Here is an 18,511-nt window from a genome sequence, read left to right on the forward strand (position 1 = left end):
AGAATCCGCTTTAATCTGCCAAACTTACGGTAGTTTGGTTTATTATTTCCCCCATTGGAGTGCTGTGATTTTTCATTTTACCATCATACAAAGTGGTTTAGATCATCTATGTTTGTCTCATAATCCAGAAATCGTTAATTTTATCCTCTGACTGAAATGCTTTCTTTTTAGTCCAGTGCAAAGCTTTACCTTAACAGCAGATTATAAGAGGTACAAAGTCGAAGTGCTTCCGTGGTGCCTGAGTTGTCTAAGGACTTCCACACCCCGCATGGTGTTACCATCTTGTGATGATAGAACTGTTAACAGCGCCAACAAAAGCTCAGTGTGCTGCTGTCAACCTGTCCCCTCCCACACATCACCTTTCACCTCACTGCCTTGCACCCCCCACACACACACACACATCACACCTCTACCCTTTCTTATTTCACTCAGAAGCTGGAAAGAGCTGGGGACGCATGGGGCTGGGCAGCTATAGTGAAACTGTGAATTGGAGGTTGGCACTTTGAGAGTGCATACAGTATAGTGAAAACCTTTGGCAGGCTATGGTAAAGGGAACTTGCTGTGGAGACCGAGCTTTGAGGTCTGTGACGGGCTGAGCCTCATTGCGGTTTATAACAACAAGCTGTTGGATTTGGAGAGAAAGTTCCAGTCACGCCCCCCAGCTCTCAGTCAACACAGCCAACCCCCTTTTTACCCATGCCTGAAAAAGTGTATTTGTCTCAGTAAGACTGAAGCTGGAAGCCCCCACTGTGCATTTTCCTTCCTATCCTATCCTCCCTCCACCTTCGCTCTTTTAGCTCGTAGTTTGCGTCTCCCAAACTCTTCTTCTCGTGACTGAGGAGAGCCAAGCTCCAGATAGTGGCAAGAGGTTAAAAAACCTTAGTCATGAGGGAACACACACACGCAGACAGACGTCTACATGTGACAAGCCCCTGCCAAACAATCGCTGCTGGCTCAGAGAGAGTAGGTGGGCGGAGGGGCAGCGGTAGTTTCTTGGAAGGCCTGATTGGAGCATAAACAGCAGCCCAGGAAGTCTAACAGAAAGAGAGAGAGAGAGCAAGAGACGGAGGGAGGGAGGGATCAGTGGAAGTGTAGATCTACCGGGAGAGAGCAAAAAGTTTTGGGACTGAGGCAGTGTGTTAGTTTGTGTCACTCTGGGTGAGTGTGAAGAAAAAAAGACTTGGTTATCAGGACATACTTTACCACAGCCTACCAGAAAGAAAGGGTGAGTAGCTACATCTTGCACAAGAGCACACACCTCTCTTACACCGATACATAAACGCTCACGGGACTGTAAACTCCCATCTTCATCAGTTTTTCCATCCATAGATTCAGATTGATGCACTGTAAGGCAGACATCCTTGCACTGTGAGAGAAGTAGCACGCTGTTACTGTTGCATGCAATGTCATTTAAATTTCCAGACAGTTTTTTGGAGTTGCATTCACTATGGTGTTCTTGATATGTGTGTGTGTGTATGTGCTGCTTGCTGATGGTTTCCCCTGGCTCCGAAAGCTGCTTGTTTTCCATAGCTGTTTTCTTTTTTTTTCTTTTTTGCTGTGCCTTGAACTGCAGCCAACCATTCAGTGTGTGAAGCAAAAAAGAAAAGGAGAGAAAAAAGGGGGAGACCATCTAATGTGTGTGTGGCTGTGTCTAATTAAGCTGATGGAGGGAGAAGAGTGGTGAGGGTCAAACCATGAGAGGGTGAACTTGGAAAAACAGCGCTGTCCCTTTTATAAAACGCATCCCTTGCACAAGCTATCAGTTACATTAATTGTCTGGGATCAGAACTTAGAGTAAACTAACAAGTTTTCTTAATCTTCTAAAATTCATCTGCCTTTTGAGATCACACAGAAATGTAATCTGTATCATCAAAGTGGCTGTTTGGGGATCAGATTTAGTGCAGATTTTGTGATGCTGTTTGGTCACTTCAAGCCGATCGCAACATTTCCCATGCTGCTGCATTTCTCCTCTCAAAGGGAACATCAGTATATATCCTGCGACCTTTAAGTTACTGTGTTCTTCACACTACATACAGCAGATGCATTAACTAGGGAAAACAGTGAACTACTACTTTTTACAGTTTGTCACTAATCTTAAAGTTGAGTCGAATTTTAAGCATTTTACTGTCTTAACAGGCCTATATTTTCCTGTCTGGATCTCTTCAGCACTGTGGGAATTGCATTAACTTTTTTCCACTGCTGAGTAGAAATGCATCTGGAAAAGACTGGTCTGCCCAATCCTAGGCAAATGGAAAAAAAATGAGAGTTAATTTCACAGATTTTCACATGCAACTGTGTAATCTCTATTTTTATTACCATAAAGTCACACGATTCCTGATAGATGCAATAACTAATCAGAAGTTCTTCATCTTTTGTTGTTGTTTTTGACAAATAAAGAAACCCTCGGTTGTGTTTTGTATTTAATCCCTAAGCCACATTGGTCCTTTAAGTTCCCTCATCCACTTTTTACCACTCAGATGTTTAGTGATGGGTGTGATTTGTTTTGTCTCTCACCAATAAATACATCAGCTTCCCTCCGTCCGCAGGCGGTGAAGGTAAACGGGTCAGAGAGACAAATGAGCTCGCACACTCGCACCCCTTTACAGTGCCCCTAAACCTCATCTTTCATCGCTCGTTTTGGCACTTTCACAACGTTAGACTGTCTCTCACAAGTTTTTATCGCCGCTTTGCTGATGTAGCAAGTTGTCAGTTTCTCACAAGACCAGAGGAAACTGTTATTAACGGGAAGGCAGGGGTTTGGCTGCCAGTATAATTCTACCAAGCTATTCGTCTAAGTGATAGCATATGAGGTGCAGTGATTTTGGCAGTGTTTTTACAAGCAAAGGCACACAGTAGCTCCTGACCGTATGCCTCCATTTGTCAAATATCATTAAGAGAGACTAAGGTTAGGACACGAGCACTTGATTACCTAGCTGGACTAGTCTGTTACATCAGTATCCAGACATAACACTGCGGATCAGAATCTCTACAGGAGATCAGGCATGAACCTGACCAAATGTATTAGCTGATTCAAATGTGGGGAAGTAGAGTTTGACGGCTTCCATGAGCTAGGGGGAAACACACCTGGGCCGGCGGCATGTGGCCAAGCAGCAGTGAGGCCAGTGGGGGTGGATGGGGTGAGAGGCCTAACCAGGTGTTTCTCTGCACTGTCATCCTTCGCTGGGCCCCAAGCCAGCTCACGCCACGTCTCACTGAGCTTCAAGGTTTGATCAAAACTCATTAGAGAGCTTTCATTCTAGCTCCCATTGGTGGGTGAGTTGTGGATGCGATAAAAACACACCCACGTAGTGGAGATCACCAAAGTGTTGGTGAAAAAAGAAAGAATGATTGTGAAAGGGAGTAGAAATGGTGCTAATGCGTATTTTTCTAAACTTTAGACCTCATTGTGATCTGGTCACATGGGGGATATTTTTATGGACAGGGAGCTGCAGTTGTTCACTCTAAGAAATAGAGAAATGGAGAGTTTTATTTAGTAAGCCCCAGTCAAACTTGTGACTTGCTGACTTTTTTGTTGTCAGATTAAAAATTCCCAGGTGAAAGTGAAACCTTGTAACCATCTTGGGTTTTTGAAACCACATGTTATTATGACATTATAACTCAGAGGTCAAGAACACGACATACTTATACTTAAGTCAATCAGAGAAACCCCAGTCTAACACATACTTTCCTTTATCATCTATTTGACTATGAATTTGACTATAATATGCTAAAATTACATCATAATTATAACAAGAATTAAAAGAGACACTAAACTAGGGTTGAGATCATTAACTCAAGAAATTGTTAATAAGGTCAATAAGCAAGTGATCGGTAGAGCCGTTTTCTTGTAGACTTATTTACAGACTTCTTTGTATAACTTGGAGTTGCCCCCTGCTGGCCATTAGAAAAACAGTCTATGCTCAAACCTCAAATTTTAAATTGATATATTTTGTACTTGTTCATCTTTCGATTGCTGCTGTTAGAGCTCATCACAGCGGATCATCTGCCTCCATCTCCCCCCTATCCCTAGCATCTTCTTCTGTCACACCAACCCTCTGCATGTCCTCCATGAACCTCCGCTGTGATCTTCCTCTTTTTCTCCTTCCTGACAACACCATCTTTGACATCTCTTATCTAATATATCTACTGTCTCTTCTCTGCACATGTCCAAACCATCTCAGCCTTGCTTTTCTAACTTTGTTTCTTATTTTGTCCATCCTGGTCACTCCCAGTGAACATTTTAGCATTTTCATCTCCAACATCCTGCACTTCAGCCCGTCTCTTTGTTATCAGCCAGCTCCCTCTCTTTACCAGTCATGGGCCCTGCTCTCACTTCCACATTCCTTCCTTTCCTTCTCTCTCGCTGCCTAAGAACACACCTTCCCCATCTCCTGTTCTTTTGTCTTTGCCCAACAGTAGCGCACTTTCCTCCGGCACACGGCTGGCCAACAGCACCGTAGGTGGTTGTTGTTAACTTGGACCAATATATTGACAGATGTTACACCAGGCCATCCTGATGATATAATGTACATGTATATAATTTGGATTAACCCTTTAAAGCTAAATGTTCTAGTTTCTGTTATTCAAACCAAGCTAATCTCAATCTAATTCATGGTATTAAAGTTGATAGAAAGCTTCATTTCTCTGGGATTGTGTCCACTGCTCGTGTAACATCCACAGTATAAAACTTTTTTTTTATTTTAGTCATTATGCTTTAAGACTTTGACTGAGGCAGATTACATTCTCAATTAGCTGCGAGTAACATATCTCATCTTGCAGGAAGATTTTCTATCAGTTCAGCAGCTTAGACCAGAAGCTGTCCTTATGGCCAAAACATCTTGAGTCTAATAGAGGTGGGGATTATAAGAAGGTGTTATCACACAGAATCTCTGTCATGTTAATTGACTTCTACTTGTTGTAAATTAACCTCATTGTAAGCCAAATAATTTTCAGTAGAATAGTTAAAGGTGCTCTTTGAAAATCTTTCTTCTTCTTTTTTTTAAATTCCCGCAGTAGCTGTAAGATAGTAGCGTTAAAAACACCTTATCTTGCCGTTCTTTAAAGCGCCAGAAGATATGTCATTTTTTATGCATTCCTCTTGGTCACAAGTAAAAGGCAGCTGGTAATGGCAACATTTTAATGGAGAAATGTGACAGACCAGCAGAAAATGATTTAATAAGGCAGCAATGTGTAGTTCGCCTAACAATGATTCATTAACACCAGCCTTTTAAGTTTTTTTCCCTCATTTCTTTACACTCTTTGATATTATAATAGGTCTGGCTTGATGGTTTTTTAGCCTTATAACATTTCTAAAGCTTTAGGGAGATGCATAGTTAAGCCACAAATAAAAATCTTGAGATGTGACCACACAGAGAAAACAGGAGTGGTATGGCAAATATCTTCCCAGTCTGTTATTGCGGCGCTATGGGCAATGGTAGAGGTCACTTATGTGGGCGGCTTCTATGCCAGGGATTATCCACAGAGGGAAATAATAGACTTGTAGTGACGTCAGATGCTTGTGGAGCTAACGGAGACTTTGCCAAGATAGAAAACTAAGTTCGTATGTATCGTGAGTCTACATGCAGGGAGGATCTTAGATCAAATTGGGCTTAGAGTAAGAGGGCAGCTATAAAACACCTGGCAATTGGTAAATACAGGTTTTGCTAATTTTTTTTTAAGGCTGGCTTATTTGCTTTAACTCGATGGGGAGAGCTGAAGAGACGCAGGGCTTCCCATTCACTCAGTGAAGCCATTTTGTTGAACATCCTCTTTCTTTGGCAACAACAAGAAGGGGGTAGATAGAAGTGGGACACAGTGCCGCTGACAGTTGCTGTTAAATGCCCTTTTCTCCCAATGTAAACACCTACGCCTGTCCCATCCATCTCCTCTGTTAGTTACTTGGTTGGACATAGTGCCTCCCACAACACACAAGAACATCCCCGGGGTTTTTTTCCCTGCTGTTCAGTACCAAGCATGCTTTGTGTACACATGAAAAGGAGTTGTATGTTTTTATCTACAGGGTCTGGTCTCCGAGCGAATTAACCTTGGGACCAGACTTATGTTGGAAATAGATGAAATGCAAAAAGTGCACTGATAATTAGAATTTTGTCTCTAATTGGCAACCTACAAATGCCCTAGAGTGTAAGGTCTGTCAAACTTTATTCGCTAACATCATTCTGACTCTTTAAAAGCATATAAAGCATTCAAGGTTTTCTGTCCTCATAAAGCGTTTTTTAAGGAAAGTATGAATTTGAGTTTTAAAGCTGCCTAATCCTAATAAATATGGATGAGACTTCTGTCCACCACCCTGTTTAACAACCTGCAGTGTCTTGCCCTTGTCCCTCAGATGTTGGCTTTCTATTGTTTTCCATTGACCGAATTGACTGCTCGCTAATGATGCCATTATGGTGGCACGATTTTATAATTACCCGTCCGCCTGAGAAACTCGGTGCACTTTCGTTTAGCTATGGTCCACATTACGAAACGCCAATCTCTGTAAATATATTCTGTAAAGCCTGTGACACACAGGATGTTTTTGTTAAGCTGGGATATTCTAGGAACAGTGGCTAAGTGAGCTCTGGAGCTGGAAGTTTTGAGGAAACCTGTCCTCTATCTGGACATGGTCTGTTTGAAGAACTCCATCCTGCTCTGACTGATAAATAGGCGGCACCATGTAAATACTGGAAAGAGGCCCGGCAGTATCAAATAAAAGCATTCCAGTCAAAAAGTAACGACAGTTGCGCAGAGAGAGTTGAGCGAGTTTCTATTTTTTACTGTGTCTGGCTACGTGGAGGCACAGAATCAAGTCCGTATACTCTAAGGACTTTATTTGAGTAGTAGAAGGATTATACAAGCGTGACACTGCTTAACTTTAAATCCACACTGCATTTCAGGACAGATTTTGTCACACATACTAAGCATAGCCTTTGGTGGCAGTTTTGTGGCTGTTTTCTGTTTGTATCTAACCAACTGTTTTCCACGCTCACATGGCAACATTTGTCTGTTGATTGGTTGGGTCGATCAATTTAGGTGACACTCGAATATCTCACAAGTTTTTGATGTATATGTCACTGCCATTAAGCTTAAACCAGGCATTCTTCTTCAATAGAGCAGGAATCTCGATTCTGGAGATGCTCTTTCTTTAACATCCTTTCCTTGTGATGTGGTGTAGTGGACGCCTTTGTTTTTCTCCAGATGTCTTGTCATCATATCCAATACTGTGATACATATTTGTATGTACGCATCATCAATACTCACTTTCTTCTTTCTCTTCTTTACTCTGTTAAATGTTCATTTGTCAGCCATTGTCAATGTCATCACCGAAAGATAGGCCAATAGAATGAGCCTGTTTCCTGATTGATGCTTGTTTCCTGTTTAGCAGAGTTCAATTTCAATTGAGTTAGGTGTTGCAAACGTTTGATTTACTAAATCAAAGTTTGGACATTTTGACTAATGGATGGCAAACAATGTGGCAGCAGTTACTGTTGTAAATCCTATGTCTTTTTGTCCAATCATACCAGCAACTTCACAGTGTTTTGTATTGAAATTTAAAGAAAAAAAAAGAAAAAAGAAAGAAAAAAAACCTCATTAATAATGAGTTTGGTGCAGAGACCTGTGTGGTTCGTGTGCACGTAAAATAGGGTGACCAGCCGTCCTCTTTTCCCCGGACATGTCCACTTTTCACGTTCTGTCCGGGGCGTCCGGGGGGATTTTCGAGATTGATGAAAATGTCCAGGTTTTCGTACAGAAAAATGTGTGACGTCATCCCCGAGCTGCTGCTTTGTGAGTTGTTGTTCTGCGCTCACAGACGGGACAGACAGCGCGCAGCAGCACGCCTGGTGATCTTTAAAAGATGGCAAAGTGCAACTGCAGCTTTTCAGACGAGCTGCAAAAGAAATTTCCCTCGTACCGTCCCGGTACTGGTAATTTTCCTTATAAAGATGAGGCTTATTTCTTTACCATGATTTAATTCCAGAGGTTTTTAAGGTTTTTTTGACCTTGTTGACTTGTAAAAGCCTATATGACATTTTTGTTTCACCATTCATTAACCGCACAGAGAAGGCATCTTTCTTTAAGCAAACAGTATTATTAAAGTTCTTCATGACTGGGCCAAGTGTCCTCTTTTTTGGAAATCAAAATATGGTCACCCTAACGTAAAATCAACTTTTAATCGATCCACTATTTGTAATTACCCATCTAATAGATAGATAACGTCATGTTATTGCAACGCCACTAGAGAGGCTGTACACTCTTATTAACATATGACGATCTTTCTAAACAAATCCCCTGAAAACACCAAAACCAGCAACAACCAGTTTGTAGTTGCAGCAGTCAGTCCTCTAAACTTGCTCAGCATCTCTGCGGCGTTCATCATGAAAGCCTTTTCATTCTTATTTTAGCTTTTTATAAATGTCAGCTGTTAACAAACAGGAGTAAATGGTGCATTTGTCGGGGATAGGTTTCAGCTGACGCTTTATTGTGCTCGCTTGTATCAATAGCAATAAGAGCCCACATTCGCCCTAACAGAGAGCATGTCAACCGCTGCAGCTTGTACAGTTTGTTTCTATTAGTGGAGATTTTATAGACAAAACAAGAAGTGTAAGATAGGGATTAATAAGTAAGACTTCGGCCACGTAGGCTAAATGAGCATTAGTGAAATCTATTTGTTGTTGCGTTTGGTCTTGATCTGTTGACAATACAGATACATACAATATTTCCAAAGGCACTTTGTATAAGAACATTTTCAGTTCCCTCCATATTTCTTGGACCAAACTCTGCCGGTGAGCTATTCCACCCCAGGCTCCCCTCAGAGTAATAAAAGCCATCTTGTAAAACTTGACATTTTCAATGTCTGAGTAAGTATTATACCTTTCTACTCCACCTCAGTGCCCTGAATGAGCTCTATAATATTATTACTTTTAATATAAGCAGCTGCTTTCCCTAGGGTGAGAATATTTTAGTAATATTTTGCCATCTTTATTGCTGAAAATCACAATAGCCTTTAGGTATGCTTCAATTTTAGCTTGCCAAGTAGTGGGAAGGCTCTCGTTTGACTTTTTAAGTTCAAAAGCTCAAGATGAGTGCCTGTGTATTCTAAAGCTCATCTTTACTCACCATCTCCACAATATAGAGCAGTCACAGGGTCTACCAGCCTATCATTACATTCTCCTTAAAAGCTATGGTGGAAAATATGGCTAGCTGTTGGTTTTCTTGGATTTTCCATTCACCCAAGATCCCAATCTGCTTTTACCTAAAATCCAAGGCCAAGAACATTCCACAGAGCATTTCCATTAGTTTATATAAAAGGCCGGAAGAGCTAAAAACTGCATCTTTACACACACTAACACGTTCACCCACACAGCAACTCTCTCCTTGAGCCTTTTATCACCATTTTCTTAGCACTTTGTTTCGAAGTTTCCTTCCCGTCCGGGTTTCCTTTCACAAGCATGTGCATCCTTCCCCGGCAGCAGCACAACAATGCCCTGCTTCATTTCAGCTCTCCAAGATCTGAGACGACTGGAGCCAATGAGCGGCGAGGCACATGCAAAAGCCATTAGCTAGTTGATGATGGTGGTAAGCCGCAGAGGCATCACAAAAACAACCGTCCCAGAATGCACATTTTGTGTTGAAACCCGGCACGCTGCCTGTTCAGCCATCGGAACACCAATAACGAAACAAGCCTTTGAAAAGGAGGGTTGTGCCTTACATCCCTCGTTCACATGCTGAGAGACCAATTCATATTTTGCTTTCTGTGAATTAAAGCAAAAGTTCCTAAGTGTCTGCTCAGTCTGACAGATGCCTGCCATGGTTGTGGAACACTTTTATTATTAGACGCATCCCATTTGGCCTCTCAATGCTCAGCTCAGGCAGTTTGATTGAGGACTCTCTCTGGAGCTGCAGAACGACTTAATTACAGTCGCGATCTCAATCTGAATTTACTGGGAGTGCATTCATAATGCATGTCTTACTTAGTATCAGTGGCCCCAGTTAGAGCAAACCAATGATCATGTCATCATGCAGATGTGCAACCTTATGTCAACAACTGAACATCAGGGTTGTAAGGGAGGTTGACGTTCATAACGGAATAATCAGTGGATTTTTTGCATTAATAGCTGCAGTGTAGGAGATTTTAATGACAAATATAATGAGAAATGTCCCTCAAAATGCAACTGGGCATGCTTGTATCCAGGATCTACTTAATATATATTTCTCTAAAAAGTCCATTTTACTTCATTTCACACTATTTTTAGATGAGAAAAAAAGGTTAGATGTAGGGAACATTTCATTTTGGAAGTCTAAAACATTTTCTGAACTTAACTAGCAAAATCGACCGTTCAGTGACAGAAAGCATGTAAAACTAGGACAATAAAGTTGGCAGACTGAACCCTATTAAAAACTCATATACAGGAAAGTTCAAGCTTCCCAGAAGCTGTTCTAAGTCTCCAGAGATTTCTTCATTGATAATTGCATCCTGCAACCTAGAGCAATTTCTGGCAGTTTAGCCACTAAATGTTCCTCTATCTTCCCCAGATGGTTTTTGTGCATTTTATTGCTGGGCAGGTGGGGAACAGTGAGGTTGTCACAGCCATTTCCCTAAAAAACAGCTGCTCAGTGCTTGTTGAGTTGCAGGGTGGGGTCACAGATCCACAACAGTGTTGCCAGTGGCTCCATATTTGCATGTTGAGATTTGAAACAAAAGATCTGCACACTATTTGGCTCCAAGGATTATGTCATTTTAAAACAGTTATACAAAAGGAACATTTGATCCAAAGAATCTTCCTCAGGCCTCATTCAAGCAGTGTGCAGGTCTTCCTCTTTTTTAACAACACATTGTGTTGTTAAAAAAACAAACAAACAAATGTTTGCCTGGATGTGCACACATCATGAAACCTTAAAAAACCAAAATCAGTATTACTCTCTGTCAGGCTTATGAAATTAAATGACTTAAGCTTTTGCAGATCCAGAAAATGTTGTTCTGTATTTCTGGGATTTGGAATTATATTGTTGTAATCTCAGAATCAAAGATGTATCCGTGTCACCAGAGGAAATTTTCCAATACAATTTCTTTGGACTATTTCGAGTACAGTTTCTAAGGCGCAGCTGACAGCTGCATGCTTCACACTTGATGGCTACACTTAGAGTTCAACTTCAGCTTTTTTTCTGATGAAATCTGTCATGACGATCGGAAGGACGCATACAAAAAAGAAAAAAAAATATCAACTGATCCATTTAAACATCTTTAGTGCTTTGCAGTCGGTGGTCTGTGAGCCTGCAGTATGTACAGTATCACTTCCATGGGGGTTATGTGTTACACAGTATGCCCCAGTAAGCTGGATTCTGCGCTGCTTTGATCAGGGTAGAGTCCCCTCACTAATCTGCTTGAGTTCTGGATGTTTGCCCAGGACACACGTACACACATACAAACACTCTCACAAATTGTGATTAAAAAAACAGATGTGAAGTCAAGCCAAAAAGATGGAATAGTCTGAAAAAATTCAAATGGGGACAAAGTGACATAACACTCGGATGACTGACTGCACATTTGCATGTACTTACAGTATGTGCCAGTTTAGGTTACTTAGAGTTGATTTAAAGTTCACTACATAACATTATAGCACTGTGTCTCTTCATCTAAGAGTGCAGACTAGTCTCATGCTTTGTATTTACAGAGGTTATAACTAGGATCTAATGACGTAATGCACACCTGGGTTTTTTAAAGTCTTTACTCACACTCAGCTGGAATAAAACTGGCATGATCTTTGATCCATATTTTAATTACAGCTGCGGGACACAGACAGGATTAGGAAGTGTAAATGCTTCTGTCATTGTTCCTTGTCTTTTTAGCAGCCGTTTAAAATCTCTTAATTGCTCTGGGCTTAACTGCAAATCTCCGTGTCCTGTATTTAAGCACTAATAAACAGGGGGGAAAAGATTTTATCTGGATAAAGCCGACGAGCTGAAATGGAGTGATCAAATAGTGAAGCTGGAAAGGGGAATGAGAAAGAAGAAATGGGAGGAAGGAGTTAGGCGAGGAAAGAGGAAAGGGGGTTCTACTTGACTGTTTGCTATGGCCCTCCCTGCATTACATCACTGAGATGCTTCGGCACTGATGACATTGTCGAGCTGAGGAGAGGGTTGGTCCTGGAGATGATGTCATTAATAACCAATCAGGGGACTTGGGGGTGGTGGATGGTGGTAGGGTCTGGCTAGCTCCTTAGGCTGAAATATAAAGATCGCTGAAAATGTCTTTTCCCCCCTCCTCAAATCATCGAGCCTTTGTGTCCGGCGCACTTTTCCTGAGGTTATTTTTAGGCCTGTGTTAAAAATAATTTATATCAGAGGCTGTTTCTGCTGCTGCCACAGTGCGAAGGAACGAACTGCAGCGGACTCTGCTGAAGAAGACAGACACGTTAATATAGCCTTAAAGGATTTAGCATGAAACAAATTAATAGTAAATAAAGGAACTGTTTTGTGTCTGTCTTCTGGAACAGATGAGTGCCGTCCTGTACTGTTTTTGTTACATTGTTACATTCTTTGTTACATTCTTTTCTGGCTGGTGAGGCTTTTGATTCCCATAAAAATTTGAGATGAGGCAGCGCACGCTTGTAGCTACACTGTTAAGCTACTTGTGGTGTAGCCCTTATTTGCAGACTCTAGCTCGGATTCTCGCCCTGTTTTGGGCAGTGCCACACATTTTAAGCACCAGCACCAACATATGATTAATAAAAAGCAGTTATGATGTAAATACTAGCAATTAATTTGGAGTTGACACTTTGGCTTCCTAAGAAATATAAGTTCATACTCTGTAGCTTGAGCTTTTAGGTCTGTTTTGGTCTTTGCTGCCTCCTGAAGTGTCTCTTTAGCTGTGAAGTGCTCTGCTGTGTCCACCAAGTACTTTCTAATTTTGTCAGTCTGCTGCTTTCTGCTGTAAAGGGAGCATCTAATCTGTTTATCTGAGAATTTCCCATGGAAACAGATTTGAAACAAAGCAACAGGAACGCTGAAAGTTGCTGTCTGTGAAACCAAAACAGATGGCTGAAAGACTCTGAAATTAAAGCCCCTCTGTGAGTTCATCGCTAGGCGTGATAGCTTGCACGTTGTATGAAGTCATTGATCAGAGCACAGTTGAAAATCATTCGATGAGTAACCATCTTCACTTTGCCCGTTGCGACTTTTTAAAGCATTTATACTGTACAAGATGACACGATGAAGGTCACAGGCCAAAACATGTTAGTCAAGTAATAAAGCTGTTCTTTATACTAAAAGTGGAGCTTGTAGTATAAAGCTTTGACCTCTGTAGTGTCCAGTTGCTACAATCGCCTATTGTGCCAACAGTGTGAGCACTCAGGGAGTTTAATATAGTATCAAATCAGATTTAAATACAAATTACTTTCACTTTTGGGGTAAACCAATCACTGGCTGAGAAGCCTTTGCTCCCGTGACCTGATCCCTGCTTTTGCTTGTCACCACACTGTGGGAAAACTATTAAACTTTGCAGGCACTCACTTTTCTCCTGCTCTGTCATGGGAAAGCAACAGCATTTCATCATCCTGCAACCACACTACAATAAAGCTTGTGTTGTTTCTTTTCTTACTTCCCCTCAGAGTTGACCACCTGAACTTTTGTGAACCCATAAAGCAAAAAAGAAAAAAAAAAAGTCTTCTCTTTCAACTACTGAAAATATTTACAATATGTTTTCTGTGGTAAAGCAAAAAACTATATATCTTCAAAATGACCATTTTAGTGAGGGGGGAAGAATGCACTTAGCCTACAGCATTACGGTTAAATCACCCTTTGTGCATCAAGGAATTCTCTCCGTCCCAGTGGTTGGGTCTTCCAGCCTCAGTACCTTCTGTTCCAGAGAGGTTTAAGCCTGGAGTCAGTCCACCATATGAATGAAACACATATACATGCATCAATACAGGAACTCAGCCACAAACACGCAACACATGGACAGCAGGCAGCAGGTTTTACAGATAAAGTCTGGGACAGAGGCACTAGTGTTCTCTGGATCTCAGAGTGACTCCCCCTCCAAGGGCCCGTTTCATATACCACCAGCACCTGCATCACTTATCAGCTCGAACAGCACTCACCTCTCCAGAGTAGAAACCTTATGCAGCTATTCAGCTTCACACAACAAGGAGGGACGGCACCGTGGTGCAGAGGCCAACTCACAGTGAGGAGGTTCCTGGTTTGGATCTCCTGGTTAGCTGTGGCTGCTCTGTGTGGAGTTTGCATGTTCTCCCTGAGGCTCTCTGGCTTTCCTTCAGGTACTTCCTCCCAGCCTGCATGCTTTATGACACTCCCCAAGTGACCTTAAATTCAACAAGCAGTTAAGAAAAGGGACAGATTGCTCAAATTCAGTCAGATTAAAACTACCTTTGTAATCTGCATTTTTAAAATGTTGGTTAGAAACAACCTTTAACGCTGGTTATGCTCTGCTAGCATGAGCGAAAAACAGAGAAGGAGAGATATGCAGTGCAGAGGGGAAAAGTGAGGCGCACACGACTGGCTGGTTGCGAAAGTCTGGGCCCTAAGCTGCTTATCACTATGAAGAGAGTCAATTGCAGTGCAATCGCTTTTTAATAAACTTGAGAGAGAGCTGGCATATTGAAAGGCGTATTTAAATGGATGCCATGTGCTTTCATTTGCTTAGGACTTTGCTGTACTCTAACTAGCGTATCTTCATCTGTCTTAAAATCTGTCTGAGTCCATCTTATAATCAGAAAAGAGTGCTTTGTCTCATCAATTTAAGCCTGTTTGCTCATAGTATGTGTGTGTGTGTTTGTTCTAATATGCTTGTGTGAGCTCTTGTATGCAAAAGTCACACATGCATTTCTGCTGTGTGCACTTTATGGTAAATGTGTTGACGCGGAAAACTTGCCAAAACAGATAAGAGATACCTTATCACCAAGCACACAGTGTGAGAGAGGCCTGACAATTTGACTTTTTATCACTTCATGCGTTTAAACTTGCTGCATCACTTATGACTTATGGACACTCTGTAGGCAGACTGGGCGTATGTGGCGAAGTTATCATGAGATGCCCAGAATTCAGCAGAGAAATGACGTCTCTCTCTTTTCATCGAAAAGCTGATAAAGAATAAAATTCACATGCAATGAAAGGGCATGGAAAGTGGCATCAGTTCCTTGCCAGTGAGGTATAGCTATGTGGAAAGATATTGAAACCCAGAGATCGAATCTGTGCTGCTTTTCGGATGATACCCAGCTCCAGTCACACTTGGTAGGGTATTAAACAGATGAGTCACTCACGCTGGGGATCGGTTGCCATTCAATTAACTGCAATGAAATATTTTCTACCCCAGCGCACTCTTATCTCTTTATCCAGGAAGAGAGTTCAAGACAGGATAGTCTCCGGAGATTCGGATACAAAGGAAGGATGACTCGAGAGCGAGACGGATTCAAAAGAAAAAAGTTCTCTCAGACAGGCAACAAGAGGTAGCATATACCTTCCCTCTGACTCATGGGTAGATGTCCTCCTCCCAGTCGCAGCTGTTCTCAGCGTCTCCCCATCCCTCACCCTTGGGACGCCACCAGCCTCACCGTTGGCCCAGAGACTGTTGTCACGGGAGACAAGCAGATATCTGAGCCAGTGGCTAGGTTGACTTACACCTACTCTGGCCAGGAGTTAATGAAGTGTGCACACTGCTGGCGTTTCCTGGCAAACATATGTGCCTACACATTTATAATTGTGCACACAGGCACACTAACAAACACACCAGTTCATTAAGCAGCTCTTACTGTCTTAGTTAATAAATGACAAAGACAGTATTATAGAGCCTATTTCCTTGTGGGTGCCTGAAAAGCTACACAAACACGCGGTCTTCTTCCTGTTCTCTCCGTCTCATGCACATGTAGGCGCTGTCATTTTCTCCTAATCACTACACAGCATCCCAGGCGCATGTTCAAGAGCACCCCCTGGTGTGAAGAAAATGCAGGGCATCTTAAAAGTTACCACAACATATTTAGAGAAGTTTGTTTCTTGCTTTGAAGTAGTCCAGGGCTGATGTCTGTCAGAAAGTTACAGTCCCAGTACTTCACACTTGATTTTTTAAATTTGTCTCGGGCCACATGGTATGTTTATCTGATTGCAACCAAAGACTACTCAGAATTCAGATTACAAAAGAGATTACAAGGATGTTTACCTTGCCAGATTTGTTTAGCAAAGGCTATCAAAGAAAATAAAATCATTCATAAACTACTATACCTGTGGGGATTTTTCCAACAGCTGTCCACTTACGCATGTTGATGTCAGACCTGAGTTAAATTTTATTGAAGGTGTAGTCCATTGAGATGCCATTAACTCTGCACTTTATTTAAAGATCTGCAAGTCTCATCCACCACTTGCGATAAGCCATTCCACTTCAAGGTAGTGTGTAAGCAGTAAAATCGGTTTGCCATGCTTCATTGAGTCCAGCTACAGCAATAAGCTTTACTTGAACGTTCTCAGCATATCCAGTTTGATAAATATGTATTTGACCATCACTTTGCAATGTTAAGCTGTCACATTCTCTGCTCTTCCATAACCGTTTTCACATCACATCCACTTTACCACACCGCTGCTACTTTTCCCAGCGCTGACAGCCACATACACACCAGACCAAATGTCTGTAACTCATATCTTTTGGCCGACTGCCTGTCAGGTTGGCAGCCCTGTCTGTTTATATGGCTTCAGCAGAGTGGAAAGTCTGGAAAGGCCAGAGTATCTGACTACGTGCACTCAAATGCACACAACACCCACAGCGTCTGTATCTGTGCATACATACGTGCATATATCTTAATTGAAAGAGAAAATTGCGATCAGTGCGCGCGCCACGGAAGTTTGAGTATCTGCTCGTTTGAGCTGAGACAGATGTTGCGGTGGTCTTGGCTAACAGGGTGAAGAGCAATGGTCATTACTAGTGACACGGCAGCTGGGACATGCCTCATTAGGTGCGAGATGGCAATGGGAACAAGTGTGGTGGGGTTGAGGGGGAAAAAATGACAGAAAGGCAGAAAATGTAAAGAAAATCTATCTAGGAATTTCTTTGTGAGTTGTAATATGTTTATTTCATATGCAGTGTTTATATTCTCCTCGATGGAGTGGACTGTTTTGTATTCTTAATGGGAAGGATAGCCAGAGATATTTGGAAAACACTGCTATTTATTTACTGTAGGGTGCAATATGACAGGCCCAGTGTCCCGTATGGACACCACAGCTATGGGTGAATGCCCTTCTGCACACAGAGGCTTTGTGGAGCACTCCTGATTTAACAAGTCACATAAACAAAGGCAAAGGAAGAAAGAGGATTGTATTACACTTGAAGGAAAGCAAAAAGCAATACATCTATACAGTAAAATTATGGGATAAAAATTAAAGTTATAATAATTCATGAATTCCAGCTAGATCCCAAGACTTTCTTTCAAATATAACAGCCCGTTGTTCTCTGCAGATTGGTGTCATCCTGACCTGAAAATGATATAATCAACCCCTTGAATCAAAACAACAGCCCACTCAGCCACAGGATTTTCAAGGGAAAGTTTTTGAGTCACCTTCTTCACATAGCCTCTCTGATTGGTGGGCAGTTTCCTTGATCCTTAAGCTCATTCCTCCTTATGGAAGTAGTCTATCTGGCCCTTTCTCTGTATCAGGAATCATTTTGCATGTGTTGATTTGCCTGACAAGTTTTCGTTTTTCTGCCTCGTATCTGTAAAAAGTGAAACAGATACCCAAACAGGAAGTCAGATATCCCCTGCATGGATATGCTTGAATGCCTGCGTTTGTATTCATATGAGTTAGTTTCGAAAAATGTTGCAGGGCTGCATTGCAAAGGAGTTTTATAATTCTTCGTCACTTACCTCCACGGAAACAGCTTATCTATCAGATCAGCAGTCAGCGAGATTTCACTGTAGAAACTGGTTTATTTTCAGAAGGTCACCTCCAATGGCACTCGCATTAGCCCGCGACTGCAGCTTGGCAGTGTCAGTGTGCAGCTCTGGCTGTGGGTGGAGGACGGTAATGTGATAAGTGGAGGACATGGAATCAGGTGGTCTTAACAGAAAAGGTAAGAGTGATAGGAAAGCAAATGGAAAAACTAAATTTTAGTTTTTGACAATAACTATTTGTGCTGTTTAATTTAATTTTCAGTACATCCTAATAAATAGGATGCTAAAGACTTTCCAGTAGTAAAAGTCTTTAGCATCTTATTTATTTCTTTTTATTTTGCTAGGAAAATGGGAAATAGTCTATAGAATTGTACAGTTTGTACTGAACAGCCTGAGCTCTCTTAGACAAGCTTTCTTGTAATTTATTTAAGTAGTTGTCAGGAATAGTTCTCCAGGCTTCTTGAAGGACATTCAAAGCTCTTCCTTAGATGTTGGCTGCTTTTTGTCCTGTTCATTGTCAAGATGATCCCATATTGCTTCAATAATCTTGAGGTTCATGTCTGGGGAGGCTAGTCTATAACTGAGTGTTCCAGTGTATGTTTTTGTTTCCAGGTATGCTTCTACTT

The 18,511-nt window shown here is 41.6% G+C and overlaps 1 protein-coding gene across 13 annotated transcripts in view; it reads left to right on the forward strand.

Moving 5' to 3' along the window:
• The window catches only part of kiaa1217 (KIAA1217 ortholog), a 116,024-nt gene that overhangs the window by 46,594 nt on the left and 50,919 nt on the right, over positions 1–18,511 (forward strand). Inside the window, exon 1 of one of the 13 annotated variants that reach the window (XM_005448914.3) lies at positions 1,056–1,225. The exons of 11 other annotated variants lie outside the window; for them this stretch is intronic. The gene's annotated coding sequence lies outside the window, so the exon portion shown is untranslated. Of the gene's footprint in view, positions 1–1,055; positions 1,226–18,044; positions 18,065–18,511 lie in introns of those variants that run through there. One more of the 13 variants, XM_019363097.2, reaches the window with a different exon arrangement.

The sequence above is a fragment of the Oreochromis niloticus genome, linkage group LG9, assembly GCF_001858045.2.
Source record: "Oreochromis niloticus isolate F11D_XX linkage group LG9, O_niloticus_UMD_NMBU, whole genome shotgun sequence".
Taxonomy (NCBI): domain Eukaryota; kingdom Metazoa; phylum Chordata; class Actinopteri; order Cichliformes; family Cichlidae; genus Oreochromis; species Oreochromis niloticus.